Raw genomic sequence first — 24,423 nt, forward strand, 5'->3', positions numbered from 1 at the left:
TCCATCCAAGTAATCCTGGCTAAAATTAAGATTATAAATTTATTAGGGGCCAATTTCTTCCAAGGGAAAATGTATTCTTAGCTCATATCACAACCCATACAGCATAATCCAGGGGAAAACAGTAAGTTGTGGTGAAGGCCTAGGGTTTTTCTTCTTCCTGAGGTGGATAAACCTCTTATCTCAGTTTTACCACCTCATGACTAATAGAGAATAATTTTGTGCACATCAGGGCTAGAACCCTTCTCCACTGAGTTTTCTATGAGGGAATCCACCAAATGCAGAAAACTATTTCTAGCTTGCAATTGAAGTGATTGCCAGAGCTAGTCAAGAGGTCTTGAGCGGCCATCCTCCATTCCAGCTTGCCTGCCCCAGTTCTCTTCCTCTCCTGAGGGGCCTCTGAGGCTTATCTCGGCACAGTTCCAGGCAGCTCATTCAGCCGGCTCCAAGATTTCTCATACAGCCCGAATATGCACAGCTATGAAGCTGCTCTTGCCTCTGGCAACTGTGATTCTCTGCTGAGCAGAGAAGTGTGATTGTGTTTGTTTTTGTTCCTAAGCAGCATTATGGTTAAAAAAATATATCAAATCAATCAGACTCTTGTTTACCAGAAATCTATATAAAGTGAGCAACAATTATGCAGAGTTCTGTTTAATAATTGATAGACCAATTTGATGGGCGCTTAAATTCAGAACATTTGGCACCAGCAAATTTGCCTGCAATGTCTTTGTCATGCCTCCGCAATGTCAGCATTACATCCTGTCTTGAGTTCTTGGGCCGAAATAGTGTTTGCGTTGGAACAGCAGTTAGGTTGTTCACAATAACTCTGCTGGTGGGGCTGTGAGTCTTAAAACTAGGTTGCAAGGGAATTCTGTTCCTGATCTGTGTTTGAGGCTGAGAAGTATATGAAAATTAGGATCAAGATGTTAGTGTGTTACTAACATGTACATATGTGTAAACCTTTCTTTTTTCTGTTATTTTGTAGAGATAAAAACTTCAATAAAAATAAATTTAAAAAGGAAAAAAAAAAGAAAATTAGGATCAAGAGAGAAGATGGAGAGATGAGGAATATTTCAGCAAGGGAAATACACTATCAGCTGCTACTTGATTCCTTTCTGCATTCCGAACACTTTCCTTGCCCCTATCTGAAAGGGTTTCCAAGGCTTTGCCTTATCTTTTTCTCTGCCTTTCTTTCCTACTATCGGCCTGTGATGACCTTTGGTGCTCAAGCTCTCCGCTCTCAGCTGCTCAACATCTCCTGGATTCTGAAGTGACCTCCTTTTCTTCCGTGCTACTGCTTAGGCCCAGAACCCCCGCCCCAAACACTCACACCTCTGCTTCTGCAGTCTCCTCCTCACTCTCCTCCTCATGCCATGGTAACTGAGCCAGGGTGGGGGGTGCGGTGGGGATAGCAGGGAAAAAGTTAAGCTGATAACAGGTTTGATCCTGTGCAAGTGCCATTGAAAGGAATGGGAGCTGTGTAAGAGCTTTGCATTTAATGGTGTTTATGCAGAAGACCCCACCACTGGAATGTGCTTTAGGTAATTTCTAACAGTTTTATTGCAGGGCGTGAAGTTGCTAGTAGTGGTTCAGAATCACACACTGGTGCTTATCTACATTTTAAAAAGCACTCATGATTAAACCCTGTCTGTGGTGCCTACCCCTTTTCCCAAATGATATCACAAGAGACCAGAGTATGGGCTCAAATTGGCCACAACTTTATTGAACTTCAGAAGTGGGAAACTTGGCACAGGCCTTGGCAGGTAACCCTCTCAGCCCGTCTGGCTGAGGATATGCAGGCAGTTGAGGCCCAGTGAGAGGGGACTGCAAAGCGCAAACTTACACAGCATGCCCTTCCACTGACCTCGTCCGGGGAGTTTGACCTACATGCCGCCGCTCTAGGGCCAGGGACTCCAGGTTTGCCCTTTAACGGGCCCTGCACGCGCCGCCACATGGGGAGGGAGCATGAATGCATCCCCCCCCAACTTGATGTTAGACTAAAGGCTACCTTGCCAAGGCCTGAAACCGCCAAAGTTGTGACGAAATTGCTACGGGGAAGGCGAAACCTGGCAATGGAGGGAAAATTCCTTCCTGGTTCTGAATACAGCAACCATCTTACGACTGCAGCAGCGCCCCCTGACCTGGAATGCAAAATATTAGACTGTAAAGAAGAAATCGTTAAATTGAAGAACGCCGACCTAAGCTGAAATTAAAAGGCAAGAAATATTAATTGAGGGAGGGTGGGTGGGTGATCCCAGAAGGTAGAGCAGCAAAAGAGGCTGGAGCTCAGGGGTCAGCCTCTTTTCTTTTGGCCTTAGGCCCACCCCCGGCCGGCCGGCCATCCATTGTCCTCCCTGGCCGAGGGCGGGTCAAAGGCCAGCTCAAGCAGGTGGGTGGCACCCGCCCAGGTGAGCCTCGCTTGGTGACGCAAACCCCGCCCACCTGTGGGGAAGGGAGGGCGGATATTAAAAAGCACTCATGATTAAGTTTCCCCATTTAAGAAATAATAATAATTCAGAGTTGTTACCAGCCCATTCTTTAGTAACTTCAAGGAAAAGCCAACTTCCTCCTAGCATTCACTTGCTTGTTGTTGTTTAGTTGTTTAGTCTTGTCCGACTCTTCGTGACCAGAGCACGCCAGGCACTCCTGTCCTCCACTGCCTCCCGCAGTTTGGTCAAACTCATGCTGGTAGCTTGTTTGCAAATAACTGGGGGACTCTTCGAATACATATTTAACTGCCACTCATGTGCCACCTCCCAGGGGAGAAAGCCATTAAGGGCAGCTCCATACACCTTGGTCTCTTGCCTAACATCATTGAGTCACAGTTCAATGTTTTCAGAGTTAGGAGGCATTGGCCTTTAACCACATCCAATTCCTAGAGGATAAATGTGGGGGGCAAATTTGTTTTAGCTCTGCCTTTGATATGCTTTCTTCTCCCTTTTCCTGTGCCTTCTAGATCTCCATCTTATCCATTACAATACAAAATCAGCCCAAGCCTTTAGTTAATGAACAATGGGGGAGCCATTGTTTGGCAGTTCTGGAGTTCAGTCAGAGAGAATGTGCCTTGTCAATGTGCTTCTCAGTGTTGTGGGGAGGAAGCTGGAGCACAGTGACCTATTTCCTGCCAGCCAAAAGCAGTTCTCAAGCTCACTCCAACCACCCAGCTCATTCTTTTGGCACCTTCGCATAATCTTCCTACTTGGAGAGATAGAACAAGGAGGAGGCACAGTAACTCTCTCCGCAAATATTTATGTAGTTTTCTAATTGTCCTGATCCCAATGCTTCTGGAGAATAATTTAGAGGGCACAGAGGTGTAGATCAAGGGTGAAGAACAGGGGTCAGCAACCTTTTTCAGCAGGGGGCTGGCCCACTGTCCCTCAGGCCTTGTGGGGGGCCAGACTATATTTTGAAAAAAGGAAGAACGAATTCCTATGCCTCACAAATAACCCAGATATGCATTTTAAATAAAAGGACACATTCTACTCATGTAAAAACACTCTGATTCCTGGACCATCCGTGGGCCGGATTTAGAAGGCAATTGGGCTGGATCCGGCCCCCGGGCCTTAGTTTGCCTATCCATGGTAAAGAACCTCAGTCCATAGGGCGAAATGCAGCCATCCCAGCATCGTGGCATCACAGAAGGGATCCCAGAGGAGCAGTCAATTTATTGAAAAATTGAAAGTTAAAAATATATATGTGGTTTGAAGGCCAGGAGTTAACCCTAAAGCCATCTGAATCCATTTCTGGGAGGAAAAAGGTATTACCAATCCTTAAGTAAGAAAATTATGTTGTCCAATTAAGCCCCAAAGCAATTATTGTGGATTAGGAGCAGATCAAGGGATTACCTCAGGTATTGTCTGCTGGTGACTTTGAGCTGCTCCTATCCTTGCACTAGTCACAGGGTTCTCTCTTGGCTGCTGCCACTTCAGTAACAATAGCATTGGAATACGGTGGAAGGGTGATATATTACAAATGAGAAAGGGAAAGTTGTCAGCAAGTTAAGTAAGATGTCAGAAGCAAGGAAATGTTTTATGCCTGATGGGCTAGTATCACTCAGCGAAGGATACTCTATGGTTCGATGAAGGCGCTCATGAGCAGCATGTGGACATTCATATCCTTGCAAACTGTGGGTAGTCTGCATGATATCCTGCAGTATGAAAGGTTCCAGGGCCATCTCTGCAAGATTTACGCAATCCTCTATGTTTCTAGTCAAAAGTCAGTCCTGTTGTTTTCAGTGATGCTTTCTCCCAGGTGAGAGACTGTAGCCTAAATTTCTCTCTCTCTCTAACTCTCTCTCTCTCTGTGTGTGTGTGTGTCAGGAGACAATGGAAGAGTGCATCTTTGGGAACAATGTAAAACTGTTGGAGAGTTACAGCGCCTGAAATTAACCTGAAATTGTTCTTAACCTGAAGCACCACTTTAGCTAACGGGGCCTCCCGCTGCTGCCACACAATTTCTGTTCTCATCCTGAACCCGAGGTACCACTGTACAGGAGAGACATGTTTTATTGCAGGTGGGGCAGAAGAAGACATCTGGTTTTGTTGCTACAGGTGCACCATGGTCTTTCTTCTCTGTGTGCCACCCCTAACACACACACACACACACACACACGCTAATATTCAAGCTGAGTATCAAGGAGCAAGCACCCCAACAGTTAGCATCTACAAAAGAGAATTAGGTCTCCAAAGAAAGCACCATGCCTCTGAAGCCCTAGAAAGGTGTGCAAATCAGCTGTAAATATCACACCTGTGTCTTTGGGCGTACCAAACAGCAAACCAGGATCAATTTTCAATCAGTTGGTGTAGCTGTTTCCCTTCTGAACGCTGAAATAGTCATTGGTTTGCCCCTACCCTACAAGAAATATCTGCACAACCTTGTTTAAATTATTTAAATGCTCCTTGCACATTTAGTTATTATTTCATTTATTTGTGTGATTATAAATTCACACAGAAACAGCAGCAACAACAAATCTGCCCTTTTAACTGCTCTGGGGAAAGGGTGAGGGTGGAACCTCAGCATCCCGTGAGTCCAGAGGTTCCCAAGTGTTTTGGGGTCACTACCCCCTTGGTTCTGTAAACTCCTCCCCCCTGCCCCACCCCCACCAAAGCATTCTTCAGACTAGTGGCCTGCACCAACCACAGAAGAAGATAAGAACACCATAAAATTCAAACAGGAGCAAATTAATTGCAAAATCTAATTAAAATTATTTGGTTTAATTAACTGATGAACCTGACAACTTTTCAAGGTATGATAGTCATTTACACCTTTAGCACACACACACCACCACTCGTTTGCCTCTTAGCACCCCGCTAGGTAATCTGCCCCCCCCCCCAGGTACTGCCCACTTTGGGATTCACTGAGTTAGTCAGTGTTGTACTGTTTCCAACTCTGCAAAACTCATTTTCCTCAAGCTCAGGTCTGGAAAGGAACAGGCATGCTTGACTCTGCATTCCTGGTCCACCCTGGTACCTGCACCCCTTGTCCATTATGTATGTATGCTTCCCTGCAAGTTACCACCCAACTCAACATGGCTCCCCTAGCCGTGCATGCATTCATTCTCTCTCTCTCTCTCTCTCTCTCTCTCTCTCTCTCTCTCTCTCTCTCTCACACACACACACACACACACACACACACACACACACCATACTGGCAGCACACAGATGCCAAAGCCCACACAGAAGGGCAGAATGCCCACAAGATAAATACTCTCAGTATTTACACAATAGCAACCTCACTTTACAATAGAATTTATTTCTATGAATCCTTTAATGTTATTGTTAGCAATAGCATTCTTATAAGCTATTTGTATGGCATGCTCCACATTGTGTGTGTTGCAGCATGCAGCATTCCCCAGATTACTTGATTACATTTTTTGCTGTCTTCAGAAGTTCTTTTCTCACTGTAAAATGCTTTTTTCTTTTGCTTCCTATTTACCTTTATGCTATGTTTTCTGCTAAGAATCATACAAATGACCTACTAGATTCATTTATACAGATGCAAGTTATCACTTGATGTTGGAGTCATCAAGTGATGAAAATACAGGTTGATGACTGGACACTGAATCTGTGACACCACTGACAGAGAAGCTGGCTGCCAGGACTTTTTGTCTCTGGCATAGATCTGTGATAGAGCATTCACACAAGTAGTTTATCCCTCACAGCATAACAATTCCCAACCTCTTAAAAAAAAACAGGGTTCCCAGAATTCTTGGGGCAGGAAGGTGCTTTAAATGTGTGCTGTGTATGTAGCATTCCTTCCCCCAATGTCCTCAGAACAGTGTTCACATGACTGTCCCATCTTATCCTCTAAAAATGCCCCACCCAAAGGTGATTCTGAGAGCAGGTGGCTTCAGCACAGCTGGCAGAGATTTCCAACCAAGGTCCTTTGTTCCAAGTCATTCAATTCCCCACATCCCAGTAGCTCTCATATTAATGAAACAGATGTTCACATTATACCAGTCATAATGCTGACCAAGGTGCCCTCTGGAAAGCTGAGTATTCACAGAGGTCTCTGCATTTCAGACACTGAGTTTTGCTTCAGTATGGGAAAATGCACAACTTGTTTTATGGAGCCACCATGTGGACAAAGTGAGGCACAACAATGGAATATTCTTTAAGCAAATAATATTCTTTCCTTTAAAAAAAAAAAGATTGCTGGAGTTAAAGGCCCCCGCCACTCCAATCTCCCCCTGGTCCAAAACCAGATCCCAAAGGCCAGAACATCCCTGCATAAGGGGATCTTTCCAACTTTCCTTCTCCAATCCAAGCAGGACTCCATCTCTCCAAATCTGGCTTTCTCCAGATTCGGTCTTCAAAAGCAACAGCTTATGCTCATACAAGGCCGGGGCTCTCTCCACTTGCATTACTTGAGGTTCAACAACAACCTCCTCCTTTGTCTTCTCCACAGCTTGCCATGTCAAAGCAGATTCCTGGGTCGGTTCCTGAGTAGTTTCTTTATAAGTATTCACTTTTTGTCCCAAATCAATCCTTTTTTGTCCAAAAATGTCAATGCTAGTAGTCATCGCATCCATCTTCTCATGAAGCTGTTCCAATAAGGCACTTGTTTTGCAAAAAGCAATCAGTAAGACTGCTTCTTCTTTTTTTAAATAATATTTATTAAACAATCAAAAGCTTCAAAATTTAAACATTGAATACAAAAACCAAAAAAGGTACAAAAATGGGAAAATACAAAACAAAACACATAGAAAAACACAATAAAAAACAGTTAACAGCATAGAAAAAAAGAAGAAAACAGAAAAAAGATTAGTATTTTCATATCTTATACCTCATTCACTAGTTTCTTGACCTCCTCACACCTCCCTTTTTGTATTCCAGTTCAAATATTTAGTTCAGCAAGTCCTTACCCTCTATCATTTATCCTTACTCAACATCTTAACCTATAATAAATATATGTTTTTCACCATTGTCATCCATATTTACCTATTCTTATTAATCTTTTAACTAACACCACTTGTTTTCAATCCAACATCCCTTTAACATTCATTAATTTTACAGTATTTCTGTAGATAGTCTTTAATTTTTTTCCATTCTTCTTCCACCGCCTCTTCTCCCTGGTCTCGGATTCTGACAGTCATTTCTGCCAATTCCATGTACTCTATCACCTTCATCTGCCATTCTTCCAGAGTGGGTAAATCTTGTGTCTTCCAATACTTTGCAATGAGTATTCTTGCTGCTGTTGTAGCATACATAAAAAAAGTTCTGTCCTTCTTTGGCACCAATTGGCCAACAATGCCCAAGAGAAAGGCCTCTGGTTTCTTCGGGAAAGTATATTTAAATACCTTTTTCAGTTCATTATATATCATTTCCCAGAAAGCCTTAATCTTTGGGCACGTCCACCAAAGGTGAAAGAATGTACCTTCAGTCTCTTTACATTTCCAACATTTATTTTCGGGCAAATGATAGATTTTTGCAAGCTTGACTGGGGTCATGTACCACCTATAGATCATTTTCATAATATTCTCTCTTATGGCATTACATGCCGTGAATTTTATACCTGTGGTCCACAACTGTTCCCAGTCAGCAAACATAATGTTATGTCCAACATCTTGTGCCCATTTAATCATAGCAGATTTAACCGTCTCATCCTGAGTGTTCCATTTTAACAGCAAGTTATACATTCTTGAAAGTATCTTTGTTTTAGGATCTAACAGTTCTGTTTCCAACTTTGATTTTTCCACCTGGAAGCCATTTTTTTTTGTCTAGATTAAAGGTCTCACTAAGGCTTCTTCTGTCCACATTCTTGTCCAAGGTCAATGTCTAATTCTGACGGTCTTTAATCTCTACAGCTGGAGAATTCCCCAGCTCCACTCCTGCAACAGTTTCAAGAGCTCCCTCTAGGGGAAACATTTGTAGTTTCTATTTGTATCTGTCCTTTTAAAAGCAGGTCCAGCAACAAAGTTAACAAAGTTAATTTCGATTTTCAGATATTTTGCTCCTTTCAAGTGCAAAAGGAAACATTGGAATCAATATGTTTCTCTTGTTTAGCTATCTGTCAACATACGTTTTATTCACAGTCAATGAACTTTCCCAATACGTCGCTCCCTGGCAGCCCGTTCCCAGGTTCAGAACGGTGGTAATTTATCTTTCTTCACTCTCTCTCCTGCAGGCTTAAACAATCTAAACTTTCCCCCTCTTCTCCTGCTTCCAAGGGGGGTTTAGTAATTTTAGCCGATGGAGATTTAATCCTTTACAAAAGACTTTCCAGACTTTAGCTTGCAATGTCTTTGCTTCAATCTATTTACAAAAGCGGAAGGCGGACTTCCTGTTTGGAACCTTCCCGCTTCGGTGCCAAATTAAAGATGTTTAGTAATCCAATTTTCCGTTCTACCCATGGGTAGTTGTTTAAAGTCCAATTGTCCACAGGAAAAAGTCAGCGCTCTCCGGCAACAGCAATGCGGCTTCACTTCGTGAAAAAAGCAGTCGATTCGAAGCACCACGCCACTCACCCCACGTCGCTCCGGATCCCCGAAACCGGGTTTCCCCGCGAGTAGGGGAGGCGCAAAAGGTGCCAGCCGAATCCCACGAGGGGTGATGGGAATTGTAGTCCCAAAACATCTGGAGGGCCGAGTTTGCCTATGCCTGGTGTAATCAGTGTGCACACCATTTATTTTCCCATAGAAGTGTCTCATGGCTTAGCTTTGTTGTTAACATCTGTCTGTCTTGTGGGACAATGGAGTGTGCCTCCAGGGGCAAAGTCAAACTCTTGGAGAATCAAGTGCCCATTGTGGCTGCAGAGACACGTAACTTGTAATTGCTGCCTCCCGCCTTGTTTATGCTGCCTGAGCAGCACCAAAGTGATCTCCCTGGCTGGGCACTGTGTCTGGAGGTCCTGGGCTGCCCAGACGACAAGACTCCCCTCTCAGCCCCACTGATGGGCTCGAAAGGAAAGCACAGCAATACATTTGGCACCAGCTGGGCTGCAGGAGTTGCCTCTCCCCCACCCCCCAGCCAAGGAGATAAATTACTCTACAAGCTTTAGAAGACATCAAAAGGGAAGTTTTCTTTAATGTTGAATGTTATATTATGTTTTCATATCTGTTGGGAGCCGCCCAGAGTGGCTGGAGCAACCCAGTCAGATGGGCAGGGTATAAATATTAAAATTATTTTTATCATGGAATAGGACATCCCTATTTTCATTGGAGAAATCTTGGAAGGTATGAAGGAGGCGTACAAGACGCCATCCAACCCCCTCAGGAAACCTCCTCTGGATTTGTGTTGGGTTTACTCCTTAGCTTTTTCTTCTCCCAAAGGTGTCCCACAAGGCAGAGGTTACAGATTGTTCCTCCAGAAGCCTCTCTCACGAATGAATGAGAAGGCAGCAGTGTTTCAGGATCAGAGTCTTCCTTCTGCTTTTAAGCCTTTCAGAAAGGGACTGTGCCATTCGGCCCCTCGCACACCAGATAATGGTGCTTATATACATGTTAAGCCATCGCAGCATTGCAAGATGAAGTCCTGTGTGATCTTCTTGGCTATATGTAGCAGTGTGGTAGCTCTCTTCTGTGGCTCCCATTCATTCACAGAGATATATGCAGGGTAATTTTCCTTTCTGAAAAGTCTCTTTGTCTCCCTGTGGTAGAGCACTGAGAGTGTGACATGCAGCCTTTCCCAGGTATTTGATCCAGGTATTTGGAGCTCAGCTGAATTAGAAATTCTTCCAAATCCATTATGGAAATATTAGAGCCAAAAGTAGTAAGTCAGTAAATGCTTTCTTATATAACTTCCAAGATTGCTTTGAAGAAGAGCAGCTCTTCATTTATGCATTTCTGACTGACCTGCATACAAATTGGCTGAAATGATTTCAGTTTGCGTAAGACAAGTGAAGTGCCCCTGAAGTGTTGGAGTGAGGCTGGTGTGGTTTCTAGAGGCGCCCACAACCACAGTGCATTTAGAGGTATGGCTGGGGGTGACTTCGAGTCCATCATTACCCTGTTCAGAGTAAGAATACGTTCAGCTCGTAATGCTGTGAAATGTTACAAACGGAAAATATTGTCACCAATAGAAGTCTTTTTTCCAGCCTGATTGCTGTAAGGAGGGTGTTTTCAGAGGAAGGGTTGCAGTTGAAAAGAGAAGGAGTTTTCCCCAGATGTAACTCCTCCCGCCCTTGAAATTGTCCCCTGAACCACAATGAAGCCTGGGAGGGAAAGCTTCTACAATAGAAAGCTTCTTCCAAGCCTAATTTCTGGGCAGCGCAGGATGGAACCTTGCAAGTGCCTTTGGGTCTTGTATTGGCAACCCATGATGCATACCATCCAACATTCCTCAGATGAAATTAGGGACATTTCTCACTCCCCCAACAGACCTCGACTCCCCATTTTTGTCTGCTTCCTCCCCCCTCCCCCCGCCAGAGCATTTCCTATCAGAGGAGGGGCGAGTGCCGCTAACTCAACACCAATGGGACACAGCACACACGCTCTCCACCGTCCTGAGGAAACCCCTTCATCCCAATTTTATTCTATTTTATTCTTTGGTTGATTTACAAAAAGAAAAGAAACATACCAATAAATAAATTTTAGAAAGGGGCAAGATTAGATGCAGAAGCACAAAAACCCAGACTCCTAGTGTTCGGCTCCTCCTTTCTCCCCACCCAGAGCCGCCCTGCCGCCTGTCTGCACCTCAGCGCTGCACTTGATGCGAGGCTGGGCCTTGGTGGCAGCAGCTGGAGAGGCAGTGAGATGCCCCCTTGCAGCTGCCACCACAGCTGCCGCTCGGGACAGTGCCGACACATCTCACTTCCTGAGCAGGGGAAATTGGTACATGCCGGCACCAAATCAGAAGCCAGGGTGACTTTTCTAATTCTGGGAGTCCTTGGAAAATAGGGAGACTTGGAAGGTATGATATTGGGGTAGACCATTCTCAGGAGCCTTGTCGGCTGCTGAAAGGTCCCCTGCTCCCTTCCAAGGGTCTTCCAAAACCAGCGGAGAAAGAGACAAAGGAATGTGTGTGTTTTTATGTTGGAATGCTCTGTAATCGACTCTGAAAGGTTAGACTGAATGGGGCATCATGGTTCCTTCTTTTCTGTTCCATTCCCCAGAATATGTAGGAGGGAGAATCTGCTTCAAGCAAGTGCAAGCCACCACACCGTGGGATTTCTCTTTTCTAAGCAGCCTGTGGATCCCCTGGCCTTTCTTCCCCTCGAAACTGTGGGCAGAACAGGAAGAGGTACATATCCCAATACTAAGAAAAAATAACTGCAAAACAAGAAGGGGAAGCAGGCAGCCCTTACCATCAAGGGCCTTAGCAACATCTAACAATGTCAGAACTTCAGACTGAAACCACTGTTGACATAAAAGGTTTATGAAAACCAGGTCTGTAGAAAGGGGAAGGGTATGCGTTGTTAGAATTGGCAAAGAAATACTGGAGCATACAGATAGAGAGATGCCGACATCTTGTTTTTTCTGTTTTAAATTAAAATGGAGAATGAAACTCCTAAACGTCTAAAAAGATATCAGTACCATATGTGCTTAGCAGCACATGTCCCATGTTTAGTTAATCCCTGCACAAATTGTATTTGTGTGAAAGAAGGTTCCCTCCTTCCAATTTAATAAACGTATCACACAACTGCCTTGCAACTTGAATAGTAGACAAACAGACAATCTAATGTAGCTGGTCACTTCTTCACTCTGGAGTGTGGACAGTATGCAGTGACCCTATGCAGCTCAGGCACCATTGCTCAAATCTGTGTAGAGAGGAGCAAGGCTGCACACACTAACTCTGCCCCCCCCCATGTCCCCATACAGGCTGGCTCTGCCCACAATATTCCTGTGTTGAGCAGGGAGATCTGAAGGGAGAGTATTTGTGTATCTGGCTGAATGCACTTGGAATCCGCCCCGCAAAAGGGAAGCCTGCACTATCAGAGTTGGAACGGCCGGTGACACCAGCGAGGCACAGCTGCATCTCAGCCTCCATATTGATTTAGGAAGTGTGAATTTGGTAGATTTGCATTAAAATGTGAAGCCCTGCCCTGCTTGTGGGCTTTCCACAGGTGTTTTGCAGTGTGAGAACAGGGCGCTGGGCTAGGTGCACCTTTGGCCTGATCCTGCAGGCTCTTCTTATGGGCTATATCAATACCCTGAATGAGAGGCAAAGAAGGGAAGACCTCCCAGGTGAGAGACTGGGAGAAGGAAAGGAAGCCCCCAGGGGAGAACTGAGAGGGTCCACCACTTTCTGTGTGAGACAAAGAACTACCTTTGACAGGACTCGGCATTTTCTTTTCTCTTCTTTCCTCTGTTTTTGTTCTTATTTAGATTAGTTTATTCTTTCTTAATGTATTATGAAAAGCTTTGATAAAGTGTTGGGTTGTTGTTTTGTTTTTTTAAAAGAAAGGTTCCAAGTTTGGGGGCTTTTTATTTTGGAAAAAAGGTGAGTAATGAGAGAAAAAAATAGAGGTGTATAAAATTATGTACGATGCAGAGAAAATAGAAAGAATTTTTCCCCGTCTCTCTCTGTATATTAGAAATTGGGGTCATCCAATGTAGATGAATATTGGAAGATGTACAGCAGACAAAATGACTTTTTCCACAGTTGAACTTGCATAGGATGTTGTGATGGCTACCAACCTGGACGGCTTTAAAAGTGGGGTTAGACAAATTCATGGAGGATAAGGTTGTCAAGGCTACTAGCCAAGATGCTGCTCCCTGCTGCCTCCGGCGTTGGAGGAAGTTTGCCTCTGAATGCCAAGTGCTGGAGATTAGAGTTGGGGGCAATGCTGCTGCGCTCAGATCCTGCTTCCAGGCTTCCATGGGCATCTGGCTGGCCAATGTGAGAACAGCATGTTGGACAAGATGGTCCTTTGGTCTGATCCAGCACAGCTGCACTGTGGTGTGCTCTTGACAAAACCACCCGTCTCTAGTTGTGGGCGACCATTTCAGTGCATGACAGAACAATGTCAAAGTGTATTTGGACAAAGAGAAAGAGTTGATTTAAGCATGGAATATCATCAACAGTCATACATTTCTGCATAGTAGACTTCACCGCTGCACCATCACTTGAAGTTTGCTCTCCCATTGAAAAGAAAATGTTTTCTTTCCCTTGTGAGGGAATGCGCAAGGTAATGAAAGTCAGTCTCATTTTCATTTCAGAAAAAGCAATTTCCCTAAATGGCGTCCCGCTAATGGTGCCTGATCACATCTAAGCCCCACAGCAAATGAGTCTTAATCCAGTTTGTCTGTGCTATGTTACCTGTGGGAAATAATAGCAATCCTTCCTCTCGGCTTGCAAACTGTTCGCAGGGACTCCTCCAATATATATTAATCCCATCATTTATCTTTGTCAATGGAGAACAAAAAATAATTTGTGCAAGAGTAAACAGATGAGCAGGCAAGAAGGGAGCTCTGTTTTATTAAGCAATGAAAAGCAGGTGCTCCCACAGCCAACCTTGTTTTTATTGCAAAATCTGGGCAATTCTCTGTCTGCATCTGTGCAGAACAAACTAAGGGTACAGTCATTCTGATGGTTAAAGGAAAATAGTGTTGCACCAGCCTTCAAAGGCTGGATGAGCATCAGATTAGATTCACACACACAATTTTGTGGCTACATACAGTTATAATCTTTATTATATTTTTATATTCACAGTTACTGTTAGTAATTCAAATTGTTATTGAACCCAAAAGGATGGTGTTTTCCTACAATCAACACAAATGTATAGACACCCCTTGCATTTACTTGTGTGTAGCAAAATATGGACTTAGCTGCTGCTGTGTCATAAACTGCAGCTACCTTTGGTGATTGGTTGAATGAAGAATATCTGGGAAGTTCTCTGATGGGGTGATGATATGGAAGGGGCATATTTCATCGTAATTGTGGAGGGAATATTTTTAGCAGCTCATTAATTTTGAGGAAGGGGCAACCAAGATGAAACACTGACTATGTGCCTTGGCAAGGGGGAGAAGAGAAGAGAAGAGAAGAGAAGAGAAGAGAAGAGAAGAGAAGAGAAGAGAAGAGAAGAGAAAAGTCTGTGTATGCCAGCACCTTCATGCCTAACATTACTTGGGAATTATAAGAAACCAAACCAATCATTACAGATTTGGAAGGTTCAGCCTGCCATCTTGATTCCAAATGGCATCCAACTGTATCCAAACATAGATCAAAACCTGTTCCTTGGCCTCAGGAACCTCCAGGTAAAATTTGGTAATGATATCTCAAGGGGTGTCCAAATGCACAGGGAACAGTCTCCAAAACATATAGTAGATGCAGAAACACTAAGTGTGTAACCCTAAGTTTTAAAATTCTTTTCAAAAATTATTTATCCTCAATACATGAAAGGCCCTTGTTTCAGCCTTTCTCGTGGACTGTTGGATGTTGGAAACTTTTTGGCAGTGCTCCGCCACAGTCGCCCAGTCATGGACAATATAGCCAGATAGTGATGTCACAATGCCATGGAGACAGAGAGAGCCAACCGGGTGACCTCAAGTAACCAATTTAAAGGGATGACTCCTGCCCTTAATCTGAATGAGTAAATACTTTTTGCACTATGGAGAGGATCAAAAGCAATTCTAGAAGTCAGAAACAGGGATGGAAGGATCTGTGAAGTATGGTTCTCTCAGATTACCAATTTTCTAATCTTAACTTTACTTCTCCACATTTCTGCAGCAATCTGCATTTTTAAAAACTCATGAAAATTCATCAGCATTGCAGTACCAATTTTGAATAAACACATTTCCGTATGCAGTTTTGAATACACATTTTTACAAGCAATTTCCCCTAACATAATGCATTTTGCATGTTATTTTTAGTAATATAGTAATTTATGCATTTTTGTAAATACCTCATTAGAGAACTTCATCACAAAATTCAGATAAGTGCAAATTTCAAAGGATCGCTGTGTTTCAGTTCTCGTATTGTTTCAGAAAGTGTGGAATTGGTAGATTTGCCTTTAAATGTGATCTGAATCGAATTTTCTCCATCTCTAGCCAGAAACAAACAAACAAACAAACAAACAAAGTAAGGTGCTAAAGAAGCTGGCTGGTTCCCAATACGTTTCAAGAAAATCCACTTTCTGAGAAAATCTTTACCAAAATATGTGTGCGTGTGTTGTTTTTCATCTCAGCACCAAATATGAGCAACATTTTACATTGTTACAATGTATTGTATATGTCTGTATATACAGTGCCAAAGCTATGAGTAAAATATTTTTGGGCTCAGCATGTTTAAGGTTATCAAAAGGCAACTTCTTGGGGAAAAAGAAGCTATGCTGACATAACCCCACTAGGTGGCAGCATCAGGTGTGGCGTGCTGAGTTGCTACTTGGGTCCCTAAAAATTGGTTTGGAAGATATCATTGTTATGCTCAGAAGTATCCACATTTTCTTGAAGATGAAACATGAACATATGATTCTAGGAAAAGCCATTTCTAGTTCACTGAGTAAGGAGCAGGCACCTTAAATTTTTACAGCTCTCATTCTCTGTATCCAACACAGAACAAACAGAACAGGAGACATGGGGGAAAAGACCACCTAATTAGTAAATATTGCACCGTGCAGCCACCTGCCCCCATAGAGAGGAGCACAGGTATTTTGCAACATCTAACTCGGAGCTGCTTGTTACCTCTCATCCAGCCTGATCATTTCAAATAGGAACTTCTGCTTTGCTTCAGTGACAATGCTTGCTGTGAGAAGTCAGGAAAGGCACAAAACGTGGTTTTGGACCAGAATTTAAGTTTTGGCCCTTATTTTATATGAAAAGCAAGATTCTAGCCAGTGCTTTTTCCCTAGAAAAACAGGTGCTGGTACTCACCATGAAGTTGTTACAGTAAGTGCCACACGTTTTAAGAACAAAATAAAAGAGGTGCCGGTACTGCGTACCCCTGAGTACCACCTGAAAACCCCCTTATGGGTGCAAAACAAGCTTTCAGTGAATGCCTCCTGAAAAATCAGATTAGAGGAAGGCGGCTGAACAAGGCTTCTGGTGGTTGGGAGCATGGCATCAGCGCCCATCCCCATGATGAAACAAACTTTTAAAAAATGCAGTCAAAATTCTGCAAGGGATAATTTGTGCAAATAGCCTCAAATTGTGCAAAGTGCTTCAACTGGGATAAAATATGTGGGCCACCAAATTGAGTTCCTCTGTTTGCTTGTTTAAGCACAACATATACACAGCTTTGGCCACACTCAATACAAGCAACTGGGAATGGACCTCAAGATTGTGTTTGCCTGGTACATCACATAAAAACTAATGTGCATGCCCAGTTTCCCTAATCCTTCTTTCTTAAAAAAGAAAGAGGTAAATTGACCAATTCCACATTTATAACTCCAAGGTTCTGTACGGTGGCAGACACAAAGACCAATGTGTATACCCTACTGCCCATAGGATGCAATACGTAGGCAGGGCATAGAAAATAACCACCACAAAAGATTAGAAAACAGAGCAAAAATTAGGCAAATTATAAAACATGTATGCTGTTCATATACCCAGGTACAAAAAGCAGTGAGAAGTAAGCGGCACATTTCCCAAAGATTTCTTGTTACCCCACCTGCTCCCACATATACCCTATGATAGCATGGATTAAATGCCACCCCCCCCCGACTTGTACCTGCCCAGATCCCATATGTCTTCCTAGATTCAGCAATGGGGTCACCTGATCCTGAGATGCATGATCAGAGGGTTGAATTAGGGCAGTGGGATGAACCTCACCTGCATCATACTCAGCACTTACTCAAGTTCCTTTGCTATCGGTTGCTTCCTATACATTATGTTACAAATTCCCGCCAGCTCTCTGCTGAGTTGCTTGGTATCCAGTACAAGTCATGATTTTGGATAAAATAACAACATTGATAGAAGCACATTTCAAGCAATTGAAGCACTTGCAGACATTAATTCTGACCCGACACAAGGTTTGGGACATAAAGGAAACAGGAGAAGCCTAATGGTGCCTGGTGTAGCATTCCAGGTGGCCGGCCTTTAACTCAAGTCAGGCTCTTGGTTACAGTGTGCACCAGTGTTTGAACATCAGCAAAGCCAGAATTGTCCACCAAGGGAGCCATGAGCATCTGCGACAGAACCAGAGGTTATGGGGAATGTTCTAGAGCAGTTCACTTGGCCAAACAATATGGCTTAGGATGAGGTTTAGCTCACTCAGTAGAACATGAAACTCTTAATCTCAGGGTTCTAGGTTCAAGCCTCATGTTGGGCAAAATATTCCTGCGTTGCACAGAGTTGGCCTACATTATCAACATGAGTTTGACTAAACTGCGGGAGGCAGTGGAAGACAGGAGTGCCTGGCATGCTCTGGTCCAGGGGGTCACGAAGAGTCGGACACGACTAAACGACAACAATCCTCATGATCTCTTCCAACTCCACAATTCTATGATTCTATGACACCATCCACCCTCCCATCCTGCACATTACAGGAGAAGAGTAGTATTGGCAGGCAAGCTGCATTTTAGGGATGCATCTATCCTTACTGCGCTCTTCGTTGAAGAATCCCTGATCACCTTCCAAGGAATTTCAGGATTCCCTCAAACACAGCCTGAAAAACCACAGGGATAGTTTTGTCTTGAAAGTCTGCCCTATCCCCAGCCATGTTTCTCTCTCTCTCTCTCTCTCTCTCTCTCTCTCTCTCTCTCTCTTTCTTTTTTTCTTTCTCTTCCATTCCTGTGTTTTTCTGTCTGTAACACACACACACACACACACACGCACGCGCGCGCACACACACACACAGAGAGAGAGAGAGAGAGAGAACAAATTCAAGTCTACTCTCCAAACAGCCTTTAAAATGTACAGCCATGTTTTGGTTTTTCAAGATTATTGATAGCAAACTGATGTGGAAATGAATTGAATTGAAGATTAGGAAAGGTAGAAACTGAGAGGAACCCATCCCTACCTTCAGGAAATTCTCCTGAGACAGATCTGCCCACAGATCTAAAAATCAGTGGGAAAGGTATTTGTGAGAGACTATGGACACAATCCACTCGCTAGTTTTGTCACACAAGCTCCATTCAAATATGCCGCACAAAAATATCCCCAGTTATGGTTTTGTAATGCCTCCAATTGTGCCTAGGTCAGAAGTAGAAACATCTGAGCTGTTCTGATCACTCCTTCTGAAAACAGGTACTGCAGAGCTGGTAAAGGGGGGTGAGGTCAACTGAAATCATCAAGGGATTAGGAAATGTTCTCCATGTGTTGAAGCACTCGGGGTGAGTGGGGAGGTAGCTGGGGGGGAATCTAGCAGTGCAAGTCTATTCATCTGTTAGGATTCCAGGTTCCCAGCTTGATAACACAGTAAACGTACGTAATTAAAAAGGAGGATTTATTGCAAAAACAAGCAATTAGCTCCGAACGGCTGTAGCCAAGCCTCCGGCATCATCACTCAGTTGATCCTTCTAAAGAATCCTTCCGTTTTCGGCAGAATAAACTGAACCTATGTGTTTCTTATTTTGTTTCCTGTCAAACACCCTCCCCCGGCAACAACTTTGTGGGCTCATTGGATCCTCTCCAACTTCTTCCTGAGAAGACAGGCTGTCAGTCTTCTCTTTCATGCCTGTCCGTGCCTCTTGCGAGCCATGACCGCTTCCAGCACAGTCTCCGCTCCAGCCTTATCTGGCTGCCTCTCAAGGTCAGGGGGGGGGGGTCCTGCACCTGCCTTCTGTCCTCTGTCTGAGAGAAATCTGATCCCGTTGGTTGCAAACTGTGGTCTGCTACCGGCTGCATTCCTAGGCTGGGAGCTAGAGTCTTCATGACAGCATCTTAATTTATTTAATATAACACTTACATCCCACCCTTTTGGTTCAAAAGCAGCACTCAAACTTTCAGTTTTGTAAAAACAATTTAAATAACTGATCAATGAGACAGGATCAGCCGTTAATGCCAACCATGAAAATATTATCTACCATATGCAACCATTTCTGACCCATTTCACCCTGAAAGATTGGCTGATTGGTGAGGTGAAATTCCTTTTGGGGACAGGAATTGAATGGGGGTGGCTGCCATTTTGTTCCCCCATGAAAGCCCTGCTCTGATGTGTGGGTTTTTTTAAAAAAATTGGGGGAAGGGGAAACGACTCCCTTCTTTGCTATTCACTGGGGACCACAATTATAGTGGATAGCAGCCATAGGAGCCAACTGCTAGGCGCCGAGGGGTCTTTGCCTCCCCCATAAAATATTTGAGGGGGCTGGGCCCACCTAAAGTTGATGGGCATTGCCATTCAAATAGTGTGTGTGTGCTGCATCATGTGCTTGATTATGCGGGGCGGGGGTTACCTGCCCCCCATATTTTATTCAAGTTGGCCCCCCTGATAGCAGCTGAATCTCATCTACAAAGAAGCAGACACTTTTAAAGAGTGGGTGGTTCATTTCTTCAGAAGCTCTTTTTATTGAAGAGATGCTGTGGTAAAAACCTAGGGGCAGAGCCAGCCCACCCATGAGGCAAGGTGAGGTAGCTGCCTTGGGTGGCAAGATCCACATGGGCGGCAGATCCTGATGTAGAGCTTTATTCCCCCTTGTTCCTGATGGTGATCTTCACTCGCTCCTCCTTTTCTGACGGGGAGGGGAGTGCCATTTTGTGGTGTGCTTCAGGTGTCAATATGTCTTGGGCTGGCCCTGCTAAGATGTGCAGTGGCGGCAAGATGTAGAATTTGGAAGCAGTCCTGTATGTTTCAGTTCCGCTCTGTTTTGTTCTGATTTGATTCATTAATTGGGTCCAAAGAAATTATATTGTCAAAAAATGCAGTTATTGTGTACTGCTCCATGCAGCCTGTTTTTAAAGCTTGAAATGTTAAGGAAAACCTTTTACACTGCTATTGCAAGACAAAAATTCTCTCTTCAAGATATTTAAAAGGTATCCCATGCTCCTTTTTTATCAGGGGCGAGGATGAATCAGAGATTAATAAGAGCATAGCCTTATGCATGCCTCATAGAAATAAGCTCCCTGAGTTGCTCTCAAGCAAATATGTCAAAATAATGTGATGACACCCTGTGGGGGACAAAGTTGGTGGAGGACAATTTTAGAAAGCTATTTCCCTCAAATTACTGAGTCAATTTCACAAATGGCTGGTTGAATCTGTTTCTCAACAGCTCTAGTAGAGAGTTGCCTCAATGTATTTATATAAAGAAATAATAGAAACACTACTTTTCTGTCCCAGTTCTGCTTCCACAAGGCTTAATTTTGGAATGTGAATAAATTATGCAGTTTTGATGAACATTCGGCTCGTTTGCCTAATTCTCTGTCTCATAGTCATTGGGAGAGGCAAGGAGGGGAGAAACTCCACCCCTGGTAACTGGGAAGGTGTTGCTCAGTTGCACCTCTGAGGTGGAGTGTCTTCAGAGATGGAGTGGAATGATAAATGTTCTCCCGTTACCACTAGACAAGGTGAGTTCGGGGGTGTGACAATATGCTGGCAACTCCACTCTGAGCTTATTTCCTTTCTCTTTACATATATTTGTTTGGATCCTTCTTCATGCATAAAAAATGTTTTAATTTAAAAATTCCATAGTCGCTGGCTACATTTCCACAAAGAATCAAAGAGGCAGCAGGCAAGGTTCAGGATTTATATTTACTGAGGGGGCAAAAGAAATTCTCAGGTTTCCTCAGGTGCAGACCAGATGTATGTGAGTGTTGACCTATGGCACACTTACTTCTCCAAATCAATTGCAGGTCCCAGAAGCTCAGCTATGTGCTCCTCACCCTTCAGATATGCATGAACTATATGTAGGGAGAACCTTATCTTGGCTATGGGCATCACTTTAGGTGCTCATGCATACTAAGAGCACAAGTAATTGGAAACCAATGGTGGGGAAACCTGCTTCAATCTATGGTTTTGCTTTCTGTTTTTGGGTGCTCAGATATTCTAAAACAGGGTCGATATTTGAAATAGATATAAATAGAGATAGATAGAGATAGAGATAGAGATAGAGATAGAGATAGAGATAGAGATAGAGATAGAGATAGATAGATAGATAGAGATAGAGATAGAGATAGAGATAGAGATAGAGATAGAGATAGAGATGATAGAGATAGAGATAGAGATAGATAGATAGATAGATAGATAGATAGATAGATAGATAGATAGATAGAGATAGAGATAGAGATAGAGATAGAGATAGAGATAGAGATAGAGATAGAGATAGAGATGATAGAGATAGAGATAGAGATAGAGATAGAGATAGAGATGGAGCTTATATCCCACTTTCTCTCCATGGGGCTCAGGTTAATGCCCAACCACCATGGGCAGATCTACTAGGAAACTAATGCAGCTTAAGCTTCAGGGCCCCTAATATCAGAGGGACCCTAGAAGTGACTCTAATCCACATTGCTTAAAAATGTTGGGTCCAGTAGACCCAATTTGAGTCACATGACTCAAATTGATTAATTTTTGTTGTAATTTTTGTTTGTTTTGCCCAGAGTCAGTAGCACAGATGTTGTAAAGGGGTGGTGATCTGTCATGGAACGACCCCATTGGAAAAGTTCACAGTGGTTGCCCAGACTCCATTGCTGGTTGCAAATGACAGCTTAAGCTTCAGGGCCCCCAAAATGCAGGCACGTCACTTCCAGCCACTATGAATTCACTTTTTTATAACGGACCTTTCTTCCAAATGGGAAAACATGGGTCTATCCCACTTTAGTCTAACAACAACCCTCTGGGTTTGAACAGGCAGTTGACTGGCCCACCCACTGAACATCATGGTTGAATGAGGATTTGAACACATCTCTTAGGGGTTCAAGTCTCAACACTCAATTGCACCGCACTCATTTTCCAGTGGGTTGAAATAGCCATGCAGAATACAAGGGTCTTGCAGTTCCCTGCTCCACCCTGCTGGCTGTTTTTCAATCGAATATCTTGCAGTGATTTAAGGTGGCAAATCCCTTGGGTGCCATAGATTGGGCACATTCAGCAGGGGATCCAAAGATTCTTCTATATCTTTGATTTAACTTGTGATAATAAATAACTCAAGGCCATCTTCTGCTTATTTGGATAATGCAACCTGTCAAGACACCTGCATCCTTCATGTGATCTCTACCAATTCCCACACGACTCAGAAGGCAGATATTGCCCTGAAAAAAATGTTAAGACGTGGGACCCCTATAAAAGGGAACAGGAGACATCAGCTAGAGGAGAAAGGGGAGATTGTCTCCTGGGTTTCTGTGGTGCTCCATGACAGGTATGGCATGCAAAATTCCCATATAGTAACTCTCTGTTCACCACTTGTCTAAATAGTAATAAATCACTAGCAAATTCCTGGTTTGGTTTGGGAGGTTTGGACTTCAAAGCCAAAGTCTTCAGAGTCACAAACAGGAACCTTTCATTAACTGTGCGTGGGGGAGTTTTACTTTATGTCAAATTGTGCCTTTTGATTATTTAGGTGTTTATTTTTTAAAAATCACAAATTAACAAAATACTCTCTTTTGAGATCACATGTCACTTATACAGTTATTAAGCGCTGAAAACATTTGCTGTGGCCCACATATCTTCTGAATATGTGAAGCTAGCAAGTAAGAACATTTTCATTCATTCATTTATGACACCTCAAAAGATGGATACTATATATTCTGGAGACACCTGATACACATACATTTCATATCATTTTGATGTTGGATGGATTTCAGAATGGAGGTTTCCTTGCATACATAGGATAAAGTCATTTATCCACTTACCTGGGAGTAAGCTCTAGTGAAATCTATGAAACTTACTCTTGAGTAGAAATGTGTAAAATTGCACTGCAAATTATCTATGGCATGTTCTTTTAAAATATAAAACTAGAAGCATCTAAAATTGTTGTGCCAAAAAAAAAAAAAAGATTTATGAAAGTGTATCCTTTTATAGTTACCATTTCTGTTAAATTAGATCGGAGTTATCTTGACTGATCTTCCATTGTAATGACAGAATTGTTTTTATAACCTAAGCTTTTTCTGCTGCTACATTTATTTGAATATGATTTTCCTTCAGTGAAGAAGCTAAAATGAGGGTATTGAAAATAAAACAGCAAACGTACTGTCTTCAGCTGGAATAGCCATTTCCTAAAGTCTTGACCTGACTATCAGATGTCTGACTCTTTTAGGAATCAAGGTGAAGAAGAATAAACATCCAAATTACCAAGGGTTTTGTTTTGTTTTTTAAAGAAAAGGCCAACTGAAATGCTTAAAAGCGAGGGCTGATCAGTCAGCTGCTAGCCAAACAGCAGGGTTTGGAAAACTCATCATCGGGAAGGCTGCCAACAGTCATGGGTGGTCACTAACAAAAGAAGCCCCCCAAACAAATGATTTTACATGATGTGATTTGGATCTGTTTTACTACACGGCTAGAGTGGCATAACTGTCACTGTCCTGCTGAAAGATCAAATTATGGTGATGTAATAAGGAACTGTTTCACACAAGCCACACAGATGAACACATTCCTCTTTCTGTCAAATTCTGAATTTATAACATCCACAGGCTCAGGAAATAAAATAAAATAATGTATCACTGCAGTGTTAAGAAACTAGTTAAAAATTGCACCTGAAGTAACTTCAAATATTGCTTAAAGTCTCTAATATCTACAAAACTATAATCTAGGTGACCCACAGAATTTGTCCGCATATAATCTGCACATAATTTAAGATATACAGAAAAGTGTGTGTACTGCAGTCAGAAAGTTGGTCAATGCTGAGATTTACCAGTATTTCTTAACATTTTAGGAGGCTTTTAGGAAAGGTTGGAGAATTCTGACATTTCTACATTCATTTGTTTATCTCTGGTAATGTCTTTGCTAAGTGAACGAATATAACTTTGTCTCTTGTCATCTATTGGCAAGGATGAAATTTACTATGTAACACTTTGGCTCAAATTCTTGCTTCTCATCTGTAGTTAAGTTTTTTAATAGGTGTAGCTCTGCCGCGATCTTCCTTTCTCAATGTTCACTAGCTGGGCTTTGACCCACCACCTGCCTTCACTGTTCAGGACTTGCACCTTGCACACCTCCTGCTGCTGCTGCTTCCCACTTT

The sequence above is a fragment of the Podarcis bocagei genome, assembly GCF_964188305.1.
Source record: "Podarcis bocagei genome assembly, chromosome: 8".
NCBI classification, from domain to species: domain Eukaryota; kingdom Metazoa; phylum Chordata; class Lepidosauria; order Squamata; family Lacertidae; genus Podarcis; species Podarcis bocagei.